The 7,879-nt window shown below is 39.1% G+C and overlaps 1 long non-coding RNA gene across 1 annotated transcript; it reads right to left on the bottom strand.

Moving 5' to 3' along the window:
• On the bottom strand, nucleotides 1-2,921 carry LOC112457418. Its single transcript, XR_003041103.1, has 3 exons — nucleotides 2,777-2,921; nucleotides 225-282; nucleotides 1-61 (listed from the first exon to the last, which is right to left on the bottom strand). It is a non-coding gene; the product is annotated as an uncharacterized LOC112457418 (long non-coding RNA).
• Between the last annotated feature and the right edge of the window lie 4,958 nt (nucleotides 2,922-7,879).

Genomic DNA, 7,879 nt, shown 5'->3' with positions numbered 1-7,879 from the left:
AACGGTTTCCTAACTTGAACGTCATACTTGTTACGAACATCGGTGTCATCAACACGTGAAGCTACACAAATAAATTTAACAAATTTAAAATATAAACAACATTTGGATCAATATTTATTGAGCCCGCCGGTATCTACATTTCCATAAGTAACGATTAAACTGCGTATTTGCCGAATATTATTTAACGTTAATAATTACGCAAGGTATTAAATCAATTTACCTACCTGTTCGTGATTGGCCGATGACGATCACGAAAGCGAATAGTATTAAGAGTTGAAGAGGCTGAAAGAATTTCAGATTGCCATGAAAATTTGTCTTGATGTTTTTCCTTTATTACGATCACACGTACAATACGTACATAAATTCCACGAAACAGACTGCACGGACAGAATGTATCGCGCAAAAAATGTTAAAAATAAAGTTACTATTATTGCCCAAACTTCTAACTACGTTCGTAACTTTGCGAATTCTCGACTTCGGTTTGTGATAACCGCGAAAAGCTTCGGTCCGTTCTATGGATCGTTAGCATTTCTTCCAACCAATGAACAGTATTTTTACGAGGAAAAAGATCACTTTTCTGTTCCTTCGCCCTCTAAAATTGTAACTTTGATCGCGAATAAAAAAACGAGGAGTAATCTTATTAACGATGAAACGGAGTCGACCTGGAAAATCCAAACTTTTTCTCTGTTGGATCGAATCGCCGATATTTCTATTTAATTGGAGATTAGCATTTTTCTATTTGTTCTACGATTATATCGATTATAATCTTTGTAATCTTTATATAATCTTATCATTATAATACGAATAAGAAAAGAAATTAAGATTAATCAAGATTAGAGTTAGTCAATGTTGACGCAATAGATCCGCAGTATTAGGGAGAGGGGTTTTAGTGGGTGCAAGCCCCACATATCCTAGGCAGCCGGGGCCCAGGAATGCGCGAGGCATTTCCCCTCTTCCGCGTAAACAAAAAAAAAAGATCCGCAGTGAATCGAAATTGGTGACAACCCCGATATATCGGAAGAATCGAACCTAAAAATAACTTACTGCTACGAGTTTAATACCTCGAGCGCATTGCCGTGTATATTCTACGACGAAGAAAAGGGACGCGAGAGAGTTCAGATAGAAGGCGATAAATCGAGACGGTTCGGACCCTCGAAACTTTCCCATCGGTGGGCGCGCGTGTCTGACGAAAAGTGCTCTCATGGACTTATCGATTCGATATGTCGGGACATTGTGCCTGTCCCATGAGCAAAATCGAAACAGAAGTAAGTCGGATAAAAGCCCTTCCACAATAATGGTAGATCGCGAGTTCTGATAGGTCGATATACTTATTTTCGCGACTGTTCCTTTTAAATGTATCGCGACGGGGAAATGGATCGGGGGACAAGTGGTGCAAAAAGTAGGGTATTGGAAACATATCTCTCTTGTCTCTTTACTTCTTAGAAATGCCCGTTTTAGAGCGATAGTAAGAATTCACAGAAATACGACTCAAGGGTAAGTAAACAACTCTTTTCTTTACATTTTGATCGAAGACGCTCGAGGGAATTATCGGGAATTAACGATAGATTTGTGGGGGAAAAATCGGTTTCTCCGTCCGGCGATTGTCACAGAATGAATGAGGGGAAAAAAAGAGAGAGAGCGGGTGTGTGAAGTTGGCACCCCTACTTTAAAATTTGATAGTTCTGATTAGAGTTCCAGCTTCTTTTCGAAGAGTATAGGAGTACTTATATTTTTTTTAAAAAGAGTTCCGGCGATTAACATTACGAAAAAGGCAATTAAAAAATGGGGTGCTAACTTCACACTCAACTTTAAGACCGAATAGTTCTGAATAGCTCATTTGAAGCATTTTGACGAATACTATAGTTCCTGATAAAAAAAATTTTTTTTGAATTGTTTTAATAACAAAAAAAATTCCAAAAGTTTAATTTCAAGCCAGAATAGTTATAAGTAGCTCATTTGATTCCTTTCGAAAAATTCTAAAGTTCTGATAAATAAAAAATTGCAAAACCTTAGAATTGTTGCTCGTGTAGTTCAGAGCATCCTGAAGCAATTTCTAAAGAGTTCCGGATAGAGCTCTAAGAGTTTTGAAAGAAATTATTATGGTCGAAAGCGATCGGGCCACTAGTTAAAAAGATATTCGACTTCGAAGATGCAACGAGTGAAATTCAACCAAGTCCGCATAGAAATTTTTTTCAAGAGTTTCAGGCGTTCTGATGAGAGTTTTGGATAGAGCTCTAAGAGTTCTGAAAGAAATTATTATGGTCGAAAGCGATCCGGTCATTAGTTAAAAAGATATTCGGCTTCGAAGATCTTCCGTGAATGTCATTTGTGTAACTTTTGATGATGATTTTTTAATACAATTCTAAGGTTTTTCAATTTTTTATTTATCAGAACTCGAGAACTTTTCGAAAGGAATCAAATGAGCTACTTAGAACTATTCTGGCCTCAAATTAAACTTTTGGAATTTTTTTGTTATTAAAAAAATTAAAAAAAAAAATTTTTTTATCAGGAACTATATAGTACTCGTCAAAATGCTTCAAATGAGCTATTCAGATCTATTCGGTCTTAAAGTTGAGTGTGAAGTTAGCACCCCATTTTTTAATTGCCTTTTTCGTAGTGTTAATCGCCGGAACTCTTTTTAAGAAAATATAAGTACTTCTATACTCTTCGAAAAGAAGCTGGAACTCTAATCAGAACTATCAAATTTTAAAGTAGGGGTGCCAACTTCACACACCCAGAGAGAACGGCGGATTCGCCACATCGCCGGACAACGTACCGTGTGTCTCGCCATGATAAATCGGCCGATCTACGACTCTACGAGTCGCAAACTCCGGATGGTAACGATCGATGAAACCGCTGTTGGCTCGGCGCGGCGGCCGATCTCGCGAGTACGCCCGACGAAGACTAATATATCGCGTACTTTCTCAGCGTGTCGCGGCAGCAGCGACACGTGCTCCCACCTCTTTCGACAAATCAGGGACATACCCACGCGTGAGCATGCATCTTCCGTCGTGTTTGTGTTTCTGCCTTAGACTAATTGTATACTATAATATTTGTCGATATTGATAAGGTGATCTTTTCATACAACGTCAGATTTATATGAAGAAATGACTCTCTTTCATGCTCCTAGATAAAGATACGGGGAAATCCGTAAATATATCATTGAATAGGTTTAACATTATCATCTCTCAAATTTGCAATATTGCGTTAAGGAAAAAAATTGAAAGAAAACTGTGTGAAAAAATGTAGAAAAGAATTGTGGAATACATTTCAAATATAACATAATGTACATACGTATAATCGTGGATCTTTTTCAAAGAAAAATAAGCGATATTATTTATTAATTCTCGATTTTTATTACATATGTTACAATTATCGTTGATTATAATTATTTTGATTTTTTTATATTAAAATAATTAGCGTAATTATTCAGCTCCCCCCACTTGGGGGCGACATCGGATATGTGAGAAATTGGTCCGGTCCACATATTGAAGGAGGACCAATTGATGGGCATGCTGGGCGCGCGGGCGGGGTAACCGCGCGTCCGTCGCAATAACCTCCAACGCGAGGGGTGGCGGGTTGGGGTTGGTATCTCTTCAACCCGCCACACGGAGTTAGGTTTTTGTTAGGACCGCGGGGCGTTAAACGCCCCGGGATAGGCGCCCAGCTATCAGGCGCGGCGCGGCGGGGGAGGGGGTCCCGGACGAATCATTGCGCTACCCGGGGCCCCATCTCTTAACCGAAAAAACGCGCCGTGAAGGACACCCGCGGGATTTTAGTCGGTAAAAATCCGGCACTCCCCTCGCCTCTCCCCGGAGGCGAGTGGTTCTTCCCCTTCCTCTTCATAGAGAAGGATACTGGGCAAACCGGGCTTTGGCCCGGGATCCCAATAGTAAAAGATTTATCCGCGTCAAAAAAAAAAAAATTGTTTAGCTCGATATCTATATGAAATTTCTAAATCGCGCTATAGAGACGAGATATGACTTATTGTTAGTATCAGCTGACTTCCGATGTTTTATACGTATTTATACGCGATAAGCAATATTACTTTTATGCACGATTACGTGCTTTTCTTTCTGAATCGTCACGAATTTGATAAACGCGCGTCGTTATAACGATAAACTTTTATAATGACATCATAAAATTGTGAACGTCGTGACAGAAATTTAAAGGCAACGCGGACGACAATGCGACGTACTGCACTAAATCTCAGCTGACTATTATTATTATCAAGGCCGCCTGTTATTTAACTACACGCGCAATAAGAGACGATTATCTCCACACGCTCCTGCAAGATAAGAAACTAATACATACGCTTGGTTAGTCCAGCGCCGAATATGTTTATCAATTAAATAGATTGGGAGATTGATCAATTTCATCAATCGAGATTGTTTCTTTATTAAATGGCGAGAGCTAATTAATTTGATTGAGATAAACTCATCCGGTAGAGATTATTATTCGAATAATTATGAGTTGATGCATTAAATAGAATACTGTCTTCAGAAATGAGAAAGATATAATTTATTGTCTTTTCTTAATTTATTAAATGAAGATGAAGAATGAGCGGAACATTCGTTGAGACAGCAAGTACATCTTTCGCGTGCGCTTGCTATCTAAAACTGCTGTCAGCAATAAAGGCAAAAAGTTTCTAACGATTTCCTCCTGTCACGAAACATGTCGTTTCGAAATATTGCATCGCGCCAGGCGCGCACCGTTTTCAATATTGTGATCGAAACGCACAAATTACCAATGTCTGAGCGCGTGCGCGCATGCACACACTCGGTTCCTTTTAATCTTTTTACATAAAAGCTTCTACAATAAAGATGTCGAGCTATCGCACGTCGTTCGGTTGTTGCAAAAAGAAGACCATATCACTATCGAAAAAGGAATTCGTGACTCTTCAACCGTAGGCAATAACACCAGCCGGAATAAAAATCGAAAACTATCAATTCCTCGATGTCTCTTCCATCCTTGATTTTATCAATTGTTTCAAAGAATTTGTCATCGCAGAGTAACTTAAGAAATCTCACGTCGTGCCTTTATCCTTCACAATGGTTGCACTCTGGCATCTCAGTCATCATATTCTTCTCTTTTGCTTCCTCATATAGAGGAAGCTTTGTTTTCGTAAATTTGTATATGAACCTTTGATTGTGTATAAAGTTGGATCTAGTCAACCAAATTAAAAAAAATTATATATGAAATAGGGGTAGAAGAAACCAAAGAAAAGATTGGTTTTTGAGTTTTTTCTGCCAATATGTTCAGATTGTTGTAAAACGTCGAAATATCGCCTAAAAAAAAATGTCGGTATGTATATATGCATGTGTGTATGTATGTGCCAAATTTACCGAAATTTCTATAACTCCAGAACTGATCAACCAAATCTTAACCAATTATATATGAAATAGGGGTAGAAAAGTCTGAAGAATATAATAGAATTAATAAAAATTGTTAATAATAAAGGGGTTATCGATTTCTGTTAAAAAAACAACCAAGTTTACTGAAATTTCTTTAACTCAAAAACTAATTACCAAATTTTAAAAAATTATACATGAAATAGAGGTAGAAAAGACTGAAGAATATAATAAAATTAGAAATAGTTCAATATTTCAAAATTTGCAAATGTTATAGCAACCACGAATATTTCTAAAAAAAATTCAAAAAATTTTATATAGTTTGATAGAATAATCGGGGTAAAGGAGTTTTTTTAAAAAAATTTTGAATTTTTTTAAAAATGTCTGTAGTTGTTCTAACTTCCGCAAATATTGAGATATCGGGCTGTTTTTTTTTTTTTTTTAATCAATAGAGTATCATTCAAGGAAGGTCGGTATTGAATTTGGCGGTGATCGGTAAAGGGGTTTTTTGCAAGTAGAAACCTTTGCTCACAAAGCTTCCTCTATGAGGAAGCCAAAACAAATAGAGGAAGCTTTGTGAGCAAAGGTTTCTACTTGCACACTTAAAAACTATGAGGAAGCAATGTGCAGGTTTCTACTTACACACTTTACTTGTTTTTTTCACAAACGTTTTCCACACTTGAATCAACATCCAAATCTTTCGCTCCAGTCAACGCGGATCGTGAAGGACACGCTCGTCATGATCGAGATTCCACGTGGGGAAATCTCAAGCCGTGGTCATCGAGAGAAAACAATCACCCGTTCTTCGTTCCACAGCTTCATCTCGTCGCGCAGCGAGTGTGACACACTTTGCGGGAAGAAGAATTGCCATCATCATCGTCATCGCGCATGGCCGCGTCTGTCTTCGTCGCGTACGTCATTTCGCACGTGGATCACAATCGAATCCCTGGCTCACAGCAATCAGTCAATCTCACCCAGTCGTAAGGTCGCCGGCTCCGGCGCTCTCGCACCGTTGGCGATCGGACGAAGAGAAGCTCGGAAAATCGCAACGCGACATCGGGCAGATACGGGGTGGCGATTATGAGAAAGATACCCGCAAAATGCATCTTTAAGTAGACGGAATATCTACAAAAATGTCTCCATAAAATCTGTATATATTTCGTTTACGTTCCTTCCTTTTAAATTTGTAAAATGGAGAGCAAAGCGAGAAACGCGCTGACGAAGATCTGGTTGGGCGATTATTATTTTAATTATTAACATTATCTTCGTCGATGATTGCGAAAGCCCAGATTATCTTCTCCTTCATTGAAAGCCTATATAGTCTTCCTTCTACGCTTCTTCAGCTTACCGACGTCCTCTGCTTTTTTAACGCACGGGAATATACAGTGCTATTTTTGATAAGCGAATCCCAAAGGTGAATGACTGGAGTTGAAGTCATAACACACCATTTATTTTTTTTTTTTTTTTTTTTAAATTTAAAGGCATATTACATAATAAAGCTCATTGCGGTATATTGGAGGTAGTCGCCATCTCATCTTAATGACACAAAATATAAAAGCGTCGCGATCTGGGTTACCTACCGGTAAGCCTTGCATTCAGTTCAACGTTTACCGCATACCTCGGAACTTCTTCTGGCGTCACTTGCCAACAGCTGTTAAAATACGGTAAGACCAAGAGAGGTTTTGATGTGCTCAAGGTACTCGAGTATATTATCTTATACGTGCTGCACACGTTGATAAAATTTTGCAAAACATGTTATATCAAATCTTAATTTAGATAGAATTTAACACTAATTTTTACATGATGATTTTAATCGAAGAGGTCGATCGATTGGATATTTACTTATAGAATAGCATGGATCAGATCAGCGTTATTAACAAAAAAGGATTTCGGTTTTCTAAAATATTAAAATACCTCGTGAAAAGAAAGAGTGATAACATAGAAATAATTATTAATCTCCGAAGCAAAATTCATTCATTTTTTTAACACGTTTTCCCAACGTTCATCAAAATATAGCATTTCACAAATTTGAAACGTCAGCGGCGGGGCGAGAGAGCAAAGGAGGAAGTGTATTATCCCGGAAACTTTCGGAACAACAATTTCTTGCGTCAGCCCTCCTTGGCGCGCAGCCCCGTGAAGAATATTTGCGACCCTTTCATGGGCGCGTTTACTATCGATCGGGGAGGATATAACGCGTACCAGTCGTCGTTGCTACGAGTCGAGGAAATGCCAGAAGAGAGCAAGAGAGAAAGACAGAGAAAGAGATCGAGTGAGAGAGAAGGAGAAAGAAAGGGCGAGGGAGAGGGAGATAATCAGGGTGCCACAAAGGCCACCCCTTTCAGACCGACCGCGGTCGGTTCGCGTGGCTCATGTGCGCCCCGTGGTCCCACCGGCGTGATATAGCCTTCGCGTACGCGGAAAAACCACTTTGACTAGGGCGCCGAAGTCGTTTCGATCTATGAATAGATCCTGATCAGTTTCCAATCGCGCAACGTCCGTCCGTTCGTCGTCCGATCGAGCCGACGAGG

Source organism: Temnothorax curvispinosus, unplaced genomic scaffold (genome assembly GCF_003070985.1).
Source record: "Temnothorax curvispinosus isolate PA1 unplaced genomic scaffold, ASM307098v1 QBEX01007770.1, whole genome shotgun sequence".
NCBI classification, from domain to species: domain Eukaryota; kingdom Metazoa; phylum Arthropoda; class Insecta; order Hymenoptera; family Formicidae; genus Temnothorax; species Temnothorax curvispinosus.
The sequence above is the reverse complement of the archived record's forward strand: the minus strand, read 5'-3'. Positions and strand labels throughout refer to the sequence as shown.